Below are 19,479 nucleotides of genomic sequence, written 5' to 3'. Positions count from 1 at the left end.
GCCAGGCCTCAAATGGCAAAAGGGCTATTAGGTAGAATCCCAAGAGGCAGGGCCTCTGTTTACTCAGACAGCCAAGGGGGAAGTGCCTGTGTCTGGGAAGAGAACAAGACTTAGCGGGAAGGGGGAAGCTTAACCACGAAGCTATGCCTGAGAGCATCAGGCCAGGGAAGAACTCTGTAAAATAGGAATAACTTCCAAAAGAAAATAAAACAGAAGTGACGACATCAGCAGTCCCTAGTTAAGAAGAAGAAGAAGAAAGAGAATCCTGGAGCAAGCCTCTGCGCAGAAAATTTTTTTTCCCTGGCTGGAACAGAAGATCAGTCACCAAAACTAAAAAGCAAAAGATCCAAGCAGCTGAAAAAAGGAATTATAGGCTCCTACTGGGGACAAGACTTGCCTGGAAGCCCATCTGAGGGCTGGCTGCCCTATCCTTCACATCTGAGATTATCCCCTGATCCCAGCCAGGACCAGGGATTTCCTGCTTTTTGGCATCCAGATGCAAGAAATAGATCTGCTGACTCTGAGATCACCAACTGATAGACACTAGCCAGGGCCCAGAGAGAACGCGCCGTGGGGTCTAAGATCGAGTTCACCTGGCATCTTTCTCGGCACGTATCTTCCTGGCTTGTCCTCGGTCTCCACTACTCCCAGTTTGAGTTCCCACCTTACCTCTTTTGCAGAGATTCCTTGTAGCTCATATGAAGGAGTAGACAGAAGACACAGAACAGATAGCAGAGAGAAGTACTGGGGCCTCCCAGCTCTTGTTCAGGGCCCCACTCTCCTCTGACATGCATGTTAAGGTTTATCCAGATCACCCCTCCAGTTCCCCCATTTCACAGATGAGGGAAATGAGACAGAAAAAGGGGGACTGTACATCTGTGCCCATCAAAGTCAGATGAGATGATACACTGTCTTAAGACCATCTGATTCAGGACCTTGCCTGAGGTCACAAATCTTTGTAGTGACAGAGCCAGGACAAGCACATAACTATCCTAATGGCTGCTCCTTCCTTCAGCACTGTGGCTGCCTACGAGCTGGACTGCAGTCTCTACTGCTCACTAGAAAAGTTCCAGTCCCCCAGCAGGCACAGGGGCTCCAGCAGCCGCAGCGTGTCCTTGTCCTCCTTCGGGGGGCTATAGTGGCATCCTGGCTGGGTCCAACGGGCTGCTTGCGGGCAACGAGAAGCTCACCATGCATAACCTCAACAACTGCCTGGCCTCCTACCTGGACAAGGCTGCCTGGAGGCAGCCAACAGCAAGCTGGAGGTGAAGCTCCGTGACTAGTACCAGAAGCAGGGGCACAGGCCCTCCCACAACTACAGCCACTACTACAGGACCATCGAGGACCTGCGGGACAAGATTCTTGGTGCCACCATTGAGAACTCCAGGATTGTCCTGCAGATCAACAACGCTCATCTGGCTGCAGATGACTTCTGAACCAAGTTTGGTTTGAGTGTTTGGGTGCTGGACGAGGTGACCCTGGCCAGGACTGATCTGGAGGTGCAGATCAAAGGCCTGAAGGAAGAGCGGGCCTACCTGAAGAAGCAGCATGAGGAGGAAATCAATGCCCTGAGGGGCCAAGTGGGAGACCAGGTCCATGTGAGGGTGGATTCAGCTCGGACCTGCCAAGATCCTGAGTGAGAGGCAAAGCCAATATGAGATCATGGCCAAGCGGAACTGGAAGGATGCTGAAGCCTGGTTCACCAGCTGGACTGAGGAACTGAACTGGGAGGTCACTGGCTACATAGAGCAGCTCCAGATAAGCAGGTCCGAGGCCACTGACCTGCGGTGTACCCTCCAGGGTCTTGAGATTGAGCTGCAGTCGCAGCTCAGCATGAAAGCTCCCTTAGAAGGCACACTGGCAGAAACAGAGGCATGCTTTGGAGCCCAGCTGGTGCAGATCCAGGCACTGATTAGCAGTACTGAAGCCCAGCTGGGCGATGTGCGAGCTGATAGTGAGTGGCAGAATCAGGAGTACCAGCGGCTCCTGGAGCAGGAGATCGCCACCTATCGCAGCCTGCTTGAGGGCCAGGAAGATCACTACAACAACCTGTCCATCTCCAAGGTCCTCTGAGGCTACAGGCTCCGGGGCCTCTGCTCTCCTCAAAGCATGCCTCCTGGGTAGAAGGATGGGAAGGAAGGGACCCTTACCCCTGGTTCTTCCCCTGACCTGCCAGTAAAATTTTATGGCTCAAGGGAGGAAAAAAAAAAAAAGAGCAAAGAAAAGTTCCAGTCCAATCCCCAGGCTCCTCTTGGGCAAATGTCAACATATAAAATGATCCAGAAGGCCAAGTCGAATTAAGGTGTAATGGACAGGGGTGCCTCTTCACATTGCCTAAGGGACAACTACAACAGAAAACATCTCAGTCAAAAAGGTGACCCTGCAATGTGGACTGCCAGGACCCACAATGAGCCAGAGGGGTTGGCACCTTTTAAACATGGGCCTGCATTCCTGCAGGTCCAGATCCCAGAGTGTACTGTATCCAACATGCCTTGGCTAGCGTGTGTCTACAGACTCTGGTACCACACTCTTTGGCTTCCAACCCTGGCTCCAGCACTTACTCTGTGACTTTTGGCCAGTGTATTAACCTTTCTGTGTCTCCGTTTCTCCTCCTGGAAGGTAAGCATTAAGTATCTCCTATCTTTAAAAGTTCCTAAGAAGTCTACATCCTAGGCCACCCTATATTTATGTGCACACCCAGCAGCCCTTTCTGTCCCCTTTGAGCCCAATCTGAGGGAGGACAGGTCCCTCTCTCAGCCTCAGAAAGTGAATCATGATGGGATTCAACCTTTTCTTTGGTTTTCTCCTTCTCTTTGGCCAGTGACAAGTCAAAGGCAAGAATAACTCAGGTCTCACTAAACAGGGAGGCCAGCAGGGAAACCTTCCTTTCCCAATAAAAAGACATAGGTTTGGCCAGGTGCAGTGGTTCACGCCTGTAATCCCAGCACTTTGAGAGGCTGAGGCAGGTGGATCACCTGAGGTCAGGAGTTCAAGACCAGACTGGCCAACGTAGTGAAACTCTGTCTCTACCAAAAATACAAAAATTAGCCGGGCATGGTGGCACAAGCTTGTAATCCCAGCTACTTGGGAGGCTGAGGCAGAAGAATCGCTTGAACCTGGGAGGCAGAGGTTTCAGTGAGCTGAGATCACGCTACTGCACTCTAGCCTGGGCGAAAAGAGCAAAACTCCATCTCAAAAAAAAAAAAAGACATAGGTTTATGCAAAGTGTATTAGGCCATTCTTGCACTGCTATAAAGGAATACCTGACACTGGGTAATTTATAAAGAGAAGAGTTTTAACTGGCTCACTGTTCTGCAGGCTGTACATGCATGGCACCGGCATCCTGAGCACAGCTTCCAGGGAGGCCTCAGGGAGCTTTTACTCATGGCAGAAGGCAAAATGGGAACAGGCATGTCACACGGCGAATGAAGGAGCAAGAGTGAGTTGGGGCAGAGGTGCCACAAACTTAACCAGATCTCCTGAGAACTCACTCACTATCACAAGGACAGCACCAAGACATGAGGGATCTGCTCCATGACCCAAACACCTCCCTCCAGGCCCCACCTCCAACGCTGGGGATTAGATTTCAACATGAGATTTTGGCGGGGACAAATATCCAAACTGTATCACACAAAAGAAGCCTTTTGACCCTTCCACTGCCTTTAGTGCTGCTATAGCAGCCATCTGCCGCCATGGGGAAAGAGACAGGAAGGCCAAGGGGATCTCAGCCCTGAGCACTAACACTGTCCTGGTCTCTGTGCCCAGGCCAGCCTCCACTTATTCCAAGGATGACTGTGAGGAATGTGGACCCCTGCTTGTTTACAGTACTGTTGGATAACTCTTCTTTTGCTTGTGGCCAAATGCCATCCTAAAAGGTCAACTGTATAAGTTTATTCTCATTTAAAAAAAAAAAAAATTTAAAATCATGTTCTCCAAAAAGTTACTGAGTAAAAGTGATGTAGCAATATCAGTATGACTCATGGCATTGATTTCTGTTTGTTTGTTTTTTGTATTTTTCTGAGACAGAGTCTCACTCTGTCTCCCAGGCTGGAGTCAGTGGCGCAATCTCGGCTCACTGCAACCTCCTCCTCCCGGGTTCAAGCGATTCTCCTACCTCAACCTCCTGAGTAGCTGGGACTACAGGTGTGCGCCACCATGTCTGGCTAATCTTTTTGTATTTTTAGTAGAAACGGGGTTTCACCATGTTGGCCAGGCTGGTCTCGAACTCCTGACCTCGTGATCCGCCCGCCTCGGCCTCCCAAAGTGCTGGGATTACAGGCATGAGCCACCATGCCCGGCCGGCATTGTTTTATATACACACACAGATACAGAAATATAGGGATGTGTGTGTATATACGTAATATATATATATACTATATATGAGTGTACATGTCACATATATTTCCTAGCTTTGTCCACTCAGGTGGCCTTGAAGCTGTGATGTCCCTATAGCAACAAGCACACCTAGTATCTGGATCTTGGTTTCTAAATACCATCCTCCAGATGACCTCCAAGAGACCAGTGTTCCTTGAAGAAATGGCTGGCTCAAGAACTGCAGCAAGGAAAATACAAGATGAACCTGGACATCTTACAATGCCAGAAAGCAAGGGAGGTGCTTTTTTAAAAAGGCAAGGGTGAGAAAAGGAAAAAAGAAGAAAGATGGGGCATGTCAAATGGACGTATGAGCCAAACTGAAGGAGTTCCCAATAGCCAAAGCTGGAACAAATTAGTAAAAAAGGGGGATAGTAGTATAAGATCATAGAATAAAACAAATATCTGTGAGCCTATACTGAAATAAATAAGTGACTAAGTAAATATAGCAAAAGGGACAGATCTTCCTTACAAAAGAATTCCAATTAATAATTGTAGAAAGAATTAGGAAAATAGAAAATCACCTATATTTCACTGGAGCAGAAATGTTTGCCCTAAAAAAAATTATGGCCTTCAATCTTCCCGGGAATGATCAGCTGTTGCACTTTCGGTGACAGCAGGATTATGGACATTCATACAGAACTTGACAGTTAGCAAATTTTTTTTAAGAAAGAAAAGAAGAAATCACGATTAGAACACCATAGTAATAACTGCTTTAACAAGATCCACTGATGAAGATAAAATTAATGTGTGAAACTTTATGGAGAAACATCTGCACAAACTTAAAATATCTCCTAGCTGAATACTAATACAAATATTAATTACTGTGGTGGTTTTAAAGTATGTCCACAGACTCTTTGATACTCCTCCATGAGGTGTAACTTAATCCCCCTATGCCCTGAGTATGGGCTGGACTTCGTGATTCCTCTCTACTTAATAAATGATGGAAAGGGAAAGACAGTAACCTTACAGTAGTGAAACCTAGCAGACATGAGACATCGCCAGTACCAAGGCATCTTGACATCATGTACTCCTTCACAGGATGCAGTGAGAACAGCATATCACCTGAATCGTATTTGTCCCCAAAGTCCATAACCTCAGTCTAATCCTGAGAAGACACTAGACAAACCCAAATGGAAGAACATTCTATAAAATGCCTGAACACGACTCTTCAAAAGTGTCAAGGTCATATGTTCAATCTATTTAGTGTTGTTATAAAGCAACATCTGTATGTTTGGCTCGTGGTTCTGCAGGCTATTCAAGAAGCATGGTGCCAGCATCTGCTTCTGGTGAGGGCCTCAGGCTGCTTCCACTCATGGCAGAAGGTGAAAGGGAACTGATGTGTGCAGAGATCACATGGTGAGAGGAGAAGCAAGAGAGAGGAGAGGAGCCGGGCACAGTGGCTCATGCTTGTAATCCCAACAATTTGGGAGGCCAAAAGGGGAGAATCTCTTGAGCCCAGGTGTTTGAGACCAGCCTGGGCAACACGGTGAAACCCCATCTCTTACAAAAAATAGAAAAATTAGCTGGGCAAGGTGACGCGTGCCTTAGTCACAGCTACTCGGGGAGTTGAGGTGGGAGGATCTCTTGAGCCCAGGAGGTTGAGGCTGCAATGAGCCGTGATCACACCAGTCCACTTCAACCGGGGCCAAAGAACAAGACCTTATCTCAAAAAAAGAGAGAGAAAGAGAGTACAGGTGCTAGGCTCTTTTTAGCAACCAGCCCTCATGGGAACTAACAGAGTGAAAACTCACTCATTATCACAAGGACAGCACCAAGCTATTCACTGGGGATCCACCCCCATGACCCAAACACCTCCCATTAGGTACCCACTTCCTACACTGGAAATCAGATTTCAACATGAGATTAGCAAGGGTCAAACATCCAAACTATAGCAGCCATATAAGACAAGGGAAGATGAAAGTATCATACATTGGAGGAGACTAAGGAGACATGACAACTAAATAAAATGTGGATTGGATCCTGGAACAGAAAATAACATTCGAGGAAAAACTGGGAAAATGTGAATAAAGTATGTAGTTAACAACTAAAGTTAACAGTGTTGTACCAAGGTAAATGTTTTCATTTTGATAAACATACCATGTTATTTAAGATACTCATATTAGGCTGGGCGTGGTGGCTCACGCCTGTAATCCCAGCACTTTGGGAGGCCAAGGAAGGTGGATCCCCTGAGGTCAGGAGTTCGAGACCAGCCTGGCCAACATGATAAAACCCCATCTCTACTAAAAATACAAAAATAAGCTGGGTGTGGTGGCACGCACCTGTAATCCCAGGTACTCAGGAGGCTGAGGTGGGAGAATCGCTTGAACCCGGGAGGTGGAGGTTGCAGCGAGCCAAGATCGCACCACTGCACTCTAGAATGGACGATAAGGTGAGACTCTGTCTCAAAAAAAAAGAAAACCAAAAAAGTGTGAAAACTAAACCAAACAAAGCAATGCTCCAAGAAGATGCAGCACGCATATCCTAAGGCTTCAGGTTCCCATAAAATCCCTGAGGTTGCCCAGACACCCCCAGTTTGGGATGCATGAGAGCCTCTCTCACTAATGAATACCATAGCCATGATGACCATGCATCCAGGAGGAACAGCATGTATCCTCTATTTTCACTGGTGGCTGTACCCCAAGGGTCTTTCCTAATTCCCACTGCTACGAGGACCTGGATGAAAAGTGATAAGCCCCCAAGCATGGCAAGGCTCCAGCCTGTTGCTTCTGGCTATGGTCCCATCACTCAGCACTTTAACGACCCACATAGAATGAGTTATTAACACACCCAAAGAACAAATTCTGAAAGTGCATCAATATTAATTCATTTACAGAGAGGTTTTGCTTTCTCCTCTTTCTTGATTAAATGCTTAGTGCTTCCTCAAGAGATAAGCTGTCACGAAACTCTCAACCAGTCATGAATGAGAAGAAAAGATAAAATCTTCCCCATCACCTTAAAGGAAAGCGTTTATCCAAAAGTTCTCATCAACCAGACGCAGTGGTTCATGCTTATAACCCTAGTGCTTTGGGAGGCCAGGAGTTCTAGACCAGCCTGGGCAACATAGCAAGAGCCCGTCTTTAAAAATAAATAAATAAAAAATTAGCTAGGTATGGTGGATATGCCTGTGCTCCCAGCTACTCAGGAGGCTGAGGCAGGAGGGGAGGTTGGGGTGGGAGAATCCACTTGAGCCCAGGAGTTTTGAGCTGCAATGAACTATATGATTTTGAGACAAAGTGACATTCTATCTCAAAAAATAAAGTTCTCATCACCTAAACGTATGCCTTTTAGTTCATATTTTATTTGTTTAATCTTTGGGTAAGACTATTGTTGCTGTTTTCTTTCTTTTTAAGATGAAGTGATACATTGCTTGCAAAAATGGCCCCAAATCCTCCATCCCACTCCCTTGTATCCACACCCTTTACTCAGGGTGATTATGTGGCTTCTTTCATCAAGGGAGAGAGTTTGTTTACCAAACCTTGAAGCTGGGCTGGCCATGTGGATTGCTTTAGCCAACACAATGTGGCAGACAGAGTTGGTAATGTGCCAGCTCTGAACCCAGGCCCACGAGGCTCTGCTCTCTTATGCTCCCTCCAGAACCCTGCTTCACAGCCATGAGAACAAGTCAAGGCTAGCTGCTGGAGAACGAGAACACATGTGGTATAAAGATGAGCCAGCCCAGCCAAGAAGACAACTGCCCGTATGGGCCCAGCCTACATTGCTTGCCTGCAGAACCATGGGCTAAATAGTTATGTCACCGCATTTTAGGTTAGTTTGTTATCCAGCAAAATCTAACTGATAATATTGAAGTGTGTGATTTTAGTGCTGTTAATTATTCTGATCTTAAAAGTATTACTAATTGGAGAAAGTCAGAAAATACAGAAAAGGAGAAAATCGCCCATAATTTATCACTAGAATAAAACCAACATTCTGGTGGTGTTTTTCCCCAATCTTCAGTATATTAGTGTGACTGAATGAAAATGAAATCCACTTAGTTTTAATTCCATATCTTTCTCCTCCCACTGAAAACATTCAGTAGAGCTTTTCTTATGCCATTAGTGTCTGAAAACGTAATCTTTAATGGTTTAAATATTCTATTTATCATGGATGTACAATAAGTTAAACCTGTGCATATATTTCTGTAGTTTCTATAATTAATTATGAAGTAACTTATTCATTACTGTAAGTATTACTGTTCATTTGAGTACAGAAAGCTATGTTCAACTCTGTGCTTATTTCTTTAAAATAAGCTTCTAGAACTGAAATTCTTGATTCAACGAGTATAGACTGCTAGTCAAAGCCAGTCCCCCTACACACACACACACACACACACACACACACACACATACACACACACACATCTTCTTTGCTGGCAGAGACACATTTTATTCCATTGTTTACCCTACATTCCACCATGTGCTCAGAGTGAGGAGCCTCTCCCCAGCAAGGAAGAGAAAGGAGAATCCTGATAGTCTAAGCTACTAGCTAAATCTAGCCCACCACCTGTTTTAGTATAGGCCATTTAATGCAATTCTGGCCAGTGAGACATGAGAAGAGGTCTTTTGGGAGCTTTTGGAAAAGCTTTTCTTTACAAATACCCATGCAAGAAGGAATGGTTCCTTTTCTCAGCTCTAGAGATGAGTGTATAAAGATGCAATGCCCGGAACTGATGCAGCCATCTTGACTATGAGGACTTAAGTCTATGGGAATAAACTGATACACTCAGGATGACGGAGAAGGAAAAGGAAAGACTCATGTCCTTTGTGATGTTTTTGAGCTGCTGAATTTTCTGGAAACACTCCACCTCTGGACAGTGAGATGATAAACCTAAACTTCTTTCTGTATAAAACATTTTTACCAGGTTTTCTGTTCCTTACAGCCTAAAAGACAGACACTCTTTCGAGGCTTTCTTCACACATTACCAAACTGAGCTCGTAGAGAGATTGTAGCAATGAACTTTTTCTGCAGAACTACATGGGCTTAACATAAAATTTACAAAATAACTTGGAGAAAAATAATACATGTAAAATATTCAATGTTCTAATATCCACAAACCTGATACCTCCTTTGTTCAAAATTTTAAAAAATATCTCCTAGTAAATTCCATTATTTACTTAGTCCAGCAATGTGCTGTGAGTTTTTCTAAAGGTTTTATGCTTTTTTGCTGTTATTATAACCAGAAGCATTTTCTCTATTATATCTAACAGATTGTTGCTGGTATATAAGAAAGCTATTATTCTTCATGTATAAATCCACAACTTTACTGAGTTGTCAATAAGTTTAGGAGTGTTACCATAAATTTCTTTCTTTTTATTGTTATGTAATTATGTTGCTTATTTTTAAAAAACTTTTTACTTCCTACTATCAGCTATATTTCTTATGTTTCATGCTTTATTGCATTGACAAGAAATTCCAGAACGATAAATATCATTTTAAGTTTTTTTAAAGGGAATCTCTAATGTTTCACTATTAAGTATGACATTAAATACTGGTTTACGTGTGGGTGCACAGCCATACAAAATTTATTTTTTGGTTTATAATATACATAAGTCGTGTAAAAAATCTTATTTTTAAAAGAATTATATTTTTTAAATTAACAACAGGTACTGAACTGTCAAAAGTAATTTAGGAATCTATTGTGATCATCATATAGTTTATCTTAACTGAAACTGACCAAAGAGTCTAGTTACAGACTTCCTTAAAAAAAATTCATATTTCTAGGATAAAATGTTACATATACATCCTGAATTACTCTTTTATGAGCATTTCTTTTTGAACTTTTTCATGTGCTTTATCTGGTGTTTTATTCATATGATTTGGATAGTTCTTCTACTAGAGTGTGATAGCAGTCATAGAACAGGGGAATTATCTCATATCTGGAACTTGAATAAGCTCATTAGTAAAATTGGAATAGCAACCCATGGCTCCATGGTAAAAGGACAAAATTCCCCATAGATGAAGTTAAACAATTTATGGAGGAAGGGAAGGCAGTCCTTTGAAATGCTAGTACTACCATGGACATTTCTTTTTTTCTTTTTCTTTTTTTTTTTTTTTTTTTTGAGACGGAGTCTCACTCTGTCACTCAGGCTGGTACAGTGGCACGATTTCAGCTCACTGCAACCACCACCTCCCGGATTCAAGTGATTCTCCTGCCTCAGCCTCCCAAGTAGCTGGGGTTACAGATGCCCACCACCATGCCTGGCTAATTTTTGTATTTTTAGTAGAGACAGGGTTTCATCATGTTGGCCAGGCTGGTTTCGAACTCCTGACCTCAAGTGAGCCACCCACCTTGGCCTCCCAAAGTGCTGGGATTACATGCGTGAGCCACCGTGCCCAGCCACTACTGACATTTCTGACGGCTTTGCTAGATACAGTCCTTGCCTGAAGGTTCACTTTCCCTTTGTAGCACTTCACCAACTATGCTGTACTTTCCTGATGCTGAGAGTTGGCCATGGCTGGTTTGTTTTATTTTATTTTCCTACTGTACCAGAAATACTGCTCCATGTTTTCAGACAGTGTTATATAGGAGGAGAGGAGGAGAAAGTTTCTCCATTTCTGAACACAGGGCCAACCACCTGTCCATTTCCCACCATCCCCATGTGTATCAGTTGTCTATTTCACAATAATGCTGTGCAAAAGCAATCGGAGAACCTCACTAGCATACAGCAGTAAGGGCTCATAGCTCAAGTGTCTGGAGTGGTCAGTTAGGTGGCTCTGCTGATCCTGGCTGAGATTACTTGCCCTGGAGTAATTACCAACCTGCGATCAGCTGGTTCTTTGCTGATTTAGGAAGTCTTTGGCTGGGAAGATTAGGGTAATTCAGCTCTGCTCTGAGAACATCCGCAACACAAGAGAGCAAGCAGAATCATGCAGTCTCTCAAGGCCTGGGCTTGGAGCTGGCATAGCCTCCCTCACTACTACTGCATCCTGTTGGCCAAAGCCAATGTCAAGAGGCCAGCCCAAGCCAGGCGCAGTGGCTCATGCCTGTAATCCCAGGACTTTGGGAGGCCGAGACGGGCAGATCACCTGAGGTCAGGAGTGTGAGACCAGCCTGGCCAACGTGGCGAAACCCCGTCTCTACTCTAAATACAAAAATTAGCTAGGCGTGGTGGCATGTGCCTGTAATTCCAGCTACTCAGTAGGCTGGGATAGAAGAATCGTTTGAACCTGGGAGGTGGAGGTTGCATCAGTAAGCCTAGATCACGCCACTGCACTCCAGCCTGGGCGACAGAGCAAGACTCTGTCTAAAATAAATAAATAAATAAATAAATAAATAAATAAATAAATAAATAAATAAAGAGGCCAGCCCAGACTCGAGGGGTGTCTCTTTAGTGAAAAGAACTGCAAAGGCATGGATCCAGGGAGAGGTGGGGAACTGGCCGCCCTTGCAATCTACCACACCGTATCCCTTCTCTGTCTTCAGCTACATCTACACATCAGTGATCCTGCATCTTTTCCTCTCACATCTTCTCTCCACCGTAGTGTTTGGCCACAAGTTACCCCTCCCCGACCCCGCAGAAAAGACCGTGGCTTTTGTTAGCCCAACACCTCAGCTGTCTCAGAGACCCAAAGGAGTAGCTGGGCCTTCTGGTCAGGGTAAGGAACAAGAACTGCTAAGTGAGCTGTTCAAGGCTCCTCAGGTGGGAAGGGCATGGGGGAAAGAACACAGTCTCCACGGCTGGGTATGACTCAGGGAAGAATGGCCGTTGGGGAGCCATGTTCCACATCTCCACCTTATAGTGAATCAGGAATACAGAAAATCAAGGTTGAGACTATACAGAGTAACACTCACTAGCGGCACAGCTTTGTCCACATCAGCAAGTCTAAGTTCAGACTCTGCTGTTGCTAACTGCCTGACCTTGGGCAAGCCTTCTATCTCTCAGGATATGGAAAAAACCAATGGGTTGGACGAGTCTCAGTGAGCCTTCCAGCACCAACCTTCCACACCTATAGATTTTATTTCGTTACCAAACTAAACTCTCTACACACATATTCGTTCTTCATGTCAACTTGTAGTACGACTATCTGCTCACAATTTTAAAGACCAGAAGAAACACTAACAACAGCATAATCTTCAACCCAACATCTCCAGATGAGTATCACACCACCTCAGGTGAGCAAAGGCGGGCTAAGATTATTATCCTATCAAAGCAGCTTCATGTAAAGAAAGAGAATGGAATGTGGACATTTTTCAGGGCAGTGCACGTTCATCTGTGATTGAAGAATGATTCAGATCTGTTTCAAGCAATAATTTAATTTTTCACAGTGAAAATTATCATTTCCCCAATTTTCAGTTTTTTCAATTCAACTTATTTTTTGAATAGGTGATACATGTACATGGCTTTAAATTCACAAGCTACAAAATAATATAAAGTTTAAAAGTAAGTTTTCCTGTCACTCCTGCCCCTAAGCTATTCAGTTGCTCTCCTCAGTGACAACCAGTTACCACATGCTCGGTACATACAATAAGTACAAGTGCATGTGTGTGCAGGTGAGCAAGCATGTGTGCACACACACACTATTCTTTTTTTTTTTTTTTTTTGATAGAGTCTCATTCTATTGCCCAGGCTGGAGTGCAGTGGCATGATCTCGGCTGCACACTCCGCCTCCCAGGTTCAAACAATTCTCCTGCCTCAGCCTCCTGAGTATCTGGGACTGTAGGCACGCACCACCATGCCTGGCTAATTTTTGTATTTTTTAGTAGAGATGGGGTTTCACCATGTTTGGCCAGGCTGGTCTTGAATGCCTGACCTCAAGCGATCCACCCACCTCAGCCTTTCAAAGTGCTGGGATTAAAGGTGTGAGCCACTGTGCCTGGCCTATTCTTTTTAGACTATAAATGGTATTATCCTAAAAACATTATTTTGCATCTTGCTTTTTTCCCTCCTTATATTATATCGCAGACATCACTTCATAAAGAATAGCCTCAGACCTTTCAAAAACTGTATCATATTCTGTTGTATAGCTATTCTATTTAACCAGTCCTAAAAACTAATGAATATTTACAATGCTTTCGGTATTTTGCTCTTTTAAACAATGTTACCATGAGTACCTTTGTACACAGGGCATTTTACACAGGTGCAAGAATATCTGTAGGATAAATTCCTACATAGTCACTCTCTGCACAACCATGTATTCATAACTTAGATACAGCCAAACCACCTTCCAGAGACCCTAGACTGGGGTTGCAAACTATATCCCACAGGTCAAATCTAGTCCACGAGCTAAGGATATTTTTATGTTTTTAAAGAGTTGTTTTTAAAAAAAAAAAAGAAAAGAAAAGAAGAAAAAGGAGAGGGAGAAGGAAGAACATGTGACAGAGACCTTATGAGGCCTTCCAATATTCACTATCTGGCCCTTTACAGAAAATCTTTGCTGAGCCCTACACCAATTTACAGTCCCATCAGCAATGTATAACAGTGAATGTTTTTCCACTATTTCCATTCTAATCTTTGGTCAAATTAAGATTTAAGGTAATGCTTCAAGTTTTGTTTCAGTTGAAGAAAATAAGGCACTCATAAAACACTTACATCATGGCGCTATGATCTTTCCAGGCAAAAATATGGCTTGTTCTAGGACACAAACATAAAGTGACACTTGAACTTCTCGCCTCACATTCACAGGTGGTGAGAAAAGGTTAGAACCTCCAACTGTTAGAACTGGAAGGAACTTTAAAGGTTATCTGATGTAAGAGTTACAGATTTTGTGTACCATTAAAATTTCAAAACAAATTTAAAGGACTAAAACAATGTTGTCAACTTTTTATGTTGCCAATAAAGTCATTAAAAAATGAAAACAGACTGGGCACGGTGGCTCACGCCTGTAATCCCAGCACTTTGGGAGGCCAAGGAGGGCGGATTGCCTGAGCTTGGGAGTTCATGACCAGCCTGGGCAGCACGGTGAAACCCCGCCTCTACTAAAACACAAAAAATTAGCCGGGCATGGCGGCATGCACCTGTAGCCCCAGCTACTTGGGAGGCTGAGGCAGGAGAATTGCTTGAACCTGGGAGGTGGAGGTTGCAGTGAGCCAAGATCACGCCACTATACTCACTCCAGCCTGGGTGACAGAGTAAGACTCTGTCTCAAAAAAAAAAAAATCCAACCACCATCTACTTCTTTCACCATCACTTCATAAAGGAATTTAACATTAAAAGTAGGGCATACCCAATATTAGAATAAAGGAGAGTCCATTAAATTAAGTATACTTACCTTCACAAAAAGCCAAACACATCACCATTTTCCTTCTGCCTTTGCTTCACATTGAGGAAAACTCCATGTCAAACCCATGTGGAAACCAACTTCACTGTTTCCTAAACAATCAAAAGACCCTATACCCAAATGAATGCTCAAGATGCAATTCTGGGCTGGGCACAGTGGCTCATACCTATAATCCCAGCACTCTGAGAGGCTGAGGCATGTGGATTGCACGAGGCCAGGAGTTCAAGACCAGCCTTGCCAACATGATGAAACTTCGTCTGTACTAAAAATACAAAAATTAGCTGGGCATGGTGGTGCATGCCTGTAATCCCAGCCACTCGGGAGGCTGAGGCAGGAGATTCACTTGAACCTGGGAGGCGGAGGTTGCAGTGAACGGAGATCATGCCACTGCACTCCAGCCTGGGCAACAGAGTAAGACCCAGCCTCAAAATAAAAAAATTAAAAAAAAAAAAGAAAAAGATGCATTTCTGATGACAATGAATTTATGGCAGACCTAGAACTAGAACCCAGGACCTATGCCTGCCAATCCCCCTAAATTTTCCCCTAAACCACATTCTCCACATGTCCCAAAATCACAAAACAAATGACCAGCATAAGTGGTCTCACAGCACCCCAGCCAGTCTCTTCCTTCCCACATCACTGCTCTTCCCTCTCAAGTGTGATCACTTATCTCTCAGCCAAAATGTGTTTTCAGTCCTCTTTACTGGGAGGCAGGGGAGCAAAACAACAACAAAACTGGGCATTTTCTCTCTTCTGAGTAGCTGGAGAATCCTAAATTCATGCAGACTCAAACGACAATCACCCATTCATTCTAAATGTGCTTTTCCCCCATCAATCCTTATAAATAGCCTCCACCTCACTCTCCTTTGCTGTGTAAGGTGGAGAGGGACTGGGGTCCCTGGAAACACATGCATGAGCTTCTACGGGCACTTAAGCATCAACCCAAGGGACTTCCAGATGGTTGACAAGAGGCATCTCCTACAGCTTCTTCCACAAGAAGAACCAAAATAGCGAGTAGATAGTCACACTTCAAATAGATCATCTAAGACAGAACACTGGAATTCAACAGAGAAATGACAGGAAACATCTAAAGCAGGGAAGGAGAGTGAAGCAAGGCAGCCTACTCTGCCAGGGTGGGCCAGGATCCAGGACAGGCTCCCCAATGGAGAGAAAGGGTAAGTGCCACGTTCCCACCATGGACTCCTGCAATCTTAGCCACGAGAGAGCCCCTCTACTCTGGGGGGCCCGGAGACTAACCTAAGGCGCTGCCTGGAGACTGTGTAACCAGAGACGTTGCTCCAGAGGGAGACCTCATGCTGGGTCCCACAAACCCTGAGTCTTAAGCACCTACAGCACAGTGCCACTTTGAAAGCCCAGCCCCCACCAGACTGCAACCAGTCCCGGGTCCAACAGTCCCTGCATCTCCACATCCCTGGAGTCCCACTGACATTTCTCCCCCTCAGCCACCATTGCAGGGGCCAAGAAAGCAGCCACTGGAAACAACTCGACCCAGTCTTCACCCCCTGCAGAGGGGCAGCTGTGCATTTTCACATGCCCCAGGACAATTCCACTGACCACAGCTAGTCATGCAGGTAGTTACGGGCCAAAGCTAGTGAAATACACATCCCTCAGACCCTTGCCTATGGCTGCTCCCACAGAAAGCAACCCTGCCCTCCCCAGTAGCAGGGCCACAGCATATAGGCTGCTGCCTGCACCTGTCCCTTTCCCCAGTGGCCTGTAGGGATCACCCTACCCCTGCCTACCACAGCCAGTGCCTACACACGCCTCCAGGGGTGGGTCAGAGGACAGCTTGACTGGGATTTATCCCAGGGATGCAAGCATGGTTAAACATATGCAACTCATCACATAAACAGAATAAAGGACAAAAAAACACATGATCATTTCAACACACACGGAAAAAGCATTTGATAAAATTCAATATCCCTCCATGATAAAAAAAAAAAAAATTCTCAACAAACTTGGCCTAGAAGGAACATACTTCTACATAACAAAGGCCATATATGACAAACCCACAGGTAACATCATACTGAATGGGGAAAAGCTGAACGCCTTTCTTCTAAGAACTGGAATAAGACAAGGATGCCTACTTTTACCACTCCTATTCAACAAAGTATTGGAAGTCCTGGCCAGAGCAATCAGGCAAGAGAAAGAAATAAAAGGCATCCACATCAGAAAAGAAAATGTCAAAGTGTCTCTCTTTGCTGATAATATGATCTTATAACTAGAAAAACCTAAAGACTCCACCAAAAAACTCTTAGATCTGATAAATAAATTCAGTAAAGCTTCAGGTACAAAATCAACATACAAAAATCGGTAGCATTTCTATACACCAATAATGAACTTGCTGAGAAAGAAATCAAGAAGGCAATCCCATTTACAATAGCTATAAAAATAGAATATCTAAGAATAAATTTAACCAAGGAGGTTGTCTTAGTCCATTTGCGTAGCTACATCTGAGGCTGGGTAATCTATAAAGAAAAGAGGTTTATTTGGCTAATGGTTCTACAGGCTGTACAAGAAGCACAGCACCAATATGTGCTACTGGAGAGGCCTTCCCGGCTGCTTCCACTCATGGCAGAAGGAGAACGGGAGCTGTTGTATGCAGAGATCATATGGTGAGAGAGAGGAAGCAAGAGGGAGAGGAAGAAAGCACCAGGCTCTTTTTAACAAGCAGCTCTTGTGGGAACTAATAAAGTGAGAACTATCCACCCAGGAAGGACATTAATCTATTCATGAGGGATCTGCTCCAATGACCTAAACACCTCCCATGAGGCCCCATCTCCAACATGGGAAATAAATTTCAACATGAGGTTTTGCGAGTCAAATATCCAAACTATAGCAGAGGTAAAGGATCTCTACAAGGAAAATTACAAAACACTGATGAAAGAAATTAAAAAGAACACAAACAAATGGAAAGACATCCCATGCTCAAGGATCAGAAGAATTCATATTGTTAAAATAACCGTACTGCCCAAAATACCAACATCATTTTTCACAGAAATAGACAATCGTAAAACTCATACAGAACCATAAAAGAGCCCAAATAGCAATACTGAACAAAGCTGGAGGCATCACACTACCTGACTTCAAAATATATTACAAGGCTATAGTAACCAAAACGGATGGTATTGGTATAAAAACAGACACAGAGACCAATGGAATAGAATAGAGAACCCACAAATAAATCCACATATTTGTAACCAATTGATTTTCAACCAAGCCTCCAAAAACACACGTTGGGAAAATGACACCCCATTCAATAAATGGTGTTCAGAAAATTGGATTGCCATATGCAGAAGAATGAAACTGGACCACTATCTTTCAGCATATCTAAAAATCAATTCAAGAGGGATTAAAGACTTAAACATAAGACCCAAAACTATAAAACTGCTAGAAGAAAACATAGGAAAAACACTTCAGGACATTGGTCTAGGCAGGGGCTAAAACCTCAAAAGCACAGGAATAAAAAAAAAAATAGAAAAATGGCCTATATTAAACTAAAAGGCTTCTGCACAGCAAAGGAAACAATCAGCAGAGGGAAGAGTCAACCTGTTGAATGGGAGAAAATATTTGCCAACTCTTCATCAAACAAAGGACAAATATCCAGAATTTACAAGAAACTCAAACAACTCAACAGTGAACAAACAAATAAATAATTCCATTGAAAAGTGAGCAAAGGACATGAATAGACATTTTTTAAAAGAGGACGTACAAATGGCCAAGAAGCATATGGAAAAAAAAAATGCTCAACATCACTAGTCATCAGAGAAACGCAAATCAAAACCACGAGATCTCTTACCCCAGTTAGAATGGCTATTACTAAAAAGACAAAAAAATGCTGGCAATGATGTGGAAAAAGGGAACTCTTACACACTATTGGTGGGAATACAAATTAGTATATCCATTGTGGAACAAAGTTTGGAGATTTAAAAAAAAAAACTAAAAATAGAACTACAGTATGATCCAGCCATCCCACTACTAAGTATTTATCTGAAGGAAAATAAATCAGTATGTCAAAGGGTAGGTACACGTGCATGTTTATTGCAGCACTATTCACAATAGCAAAGACATGGAATCAATCTAAGTGTACATCAATGGACGAATGAGTAAAGAAAATATAGTATATATACCTAATAGAATACTATTTGGCCATAAGAAATGAAATCCTGTCATTTGCATCAACACGGATGGAACTAGAGATCACTATGTTAAGTGAAATAAGCCAGGCACAGAAAGACAAATACCACTCATATGTAGGAGCTAAAAAAATAGTTGATGTCATGGAAGTAGAAAGTAGAATGATAGATACTAGAGGCTGGGAAGGGAGAGGGGGATGAAAAGAGGTTAATGGGTACAAACCTAGACTTAGATAGAAGGCTTAAGTTCCAATATTCAAGAGCAGAATAGGGCCAGGCACAGTGGCTCATGCCTGTAATCCCAGCACTTTGAGAGGCCGAGGAGGGAGGCTCATGAGGTCAAGAGATCGAGACCATCCTGGCCAATGTGGTGAAACCCCATCTCTACTAAAAATACAAAAATTAGCTGGGCGTGGTGGCATGTGCCTGTAGTCCCAGCCACTCGAGAAGCCGAGGCAGGAGAATCCCTTGAACTTGGGAGGCGGAGGTTGCAGTGAGCTGAGATCGCAACACTGCACTCCAGCCTGGTGACAGAGCAAGACTCCATCTAAAGAAGAAGAAAAAAAAACTAGAGTAGGGTGACTATAGTTACAAACCATGTATTGCAGTATTTCAAAATAACTAGAAGCAAAAACCTGAAATGCATCCAACACAGAGAAATGATAAATACTAAAGGTGATGGGTACCCTGACTCGATCATTACATATTCTATGCATGTAACAAAATATGACAT

General features: G+C 43.6%; 1 protein-coding gene and 1 pseudogene across 2 annotated transcripts in view; one reads left to right on the top strand and one right to left on the bottom strand.

Annotated features, from left to right (window-relative positions):
• Positions 1-2,073, top strand: part of LOC100592723 — a 59,409-nt pseudogene extending 57,336 nt beyond the window's left edge. Inside the window, exon 3 of the transcript XR_004031933.1 lies at positions 1,063-2,073. The product of XR_004031933.1 is annotated as a keratin, type I cytoskeletal 19 pseudogene (transcript). The remainder of the gene's footprint in view (positions 1-1,062) is intronic.
• Positions 1-19,479, bottom strand: part of TMCC3 (transmembrane and coiled-coil domain family 3) — a 304,767-nt gene that overhangs the window by 263,961 nt on the left and 21,327 nt on the right. The gene's annotated exons all lie outside the window — the stretch shown is intronic.

The sequence above is a fragment of the Nomascus leucogenys genome, chromosome 10 (assembly GCF_006542625.1).
Source record: "Nomascus leucogenys isolate Asia chromosome 10, Asia_NLE_v1, whole genome shotgun sequence".
Lineage (NCBI taxonomy): Eukaryota > Metazoa > Chordata > Mammalia > Primates > Hylobatidae > Nomascus > Nomascus leucogenys.
This window is presented reverse-complemented; position numbering and strand designations above follow the sequence as displayed.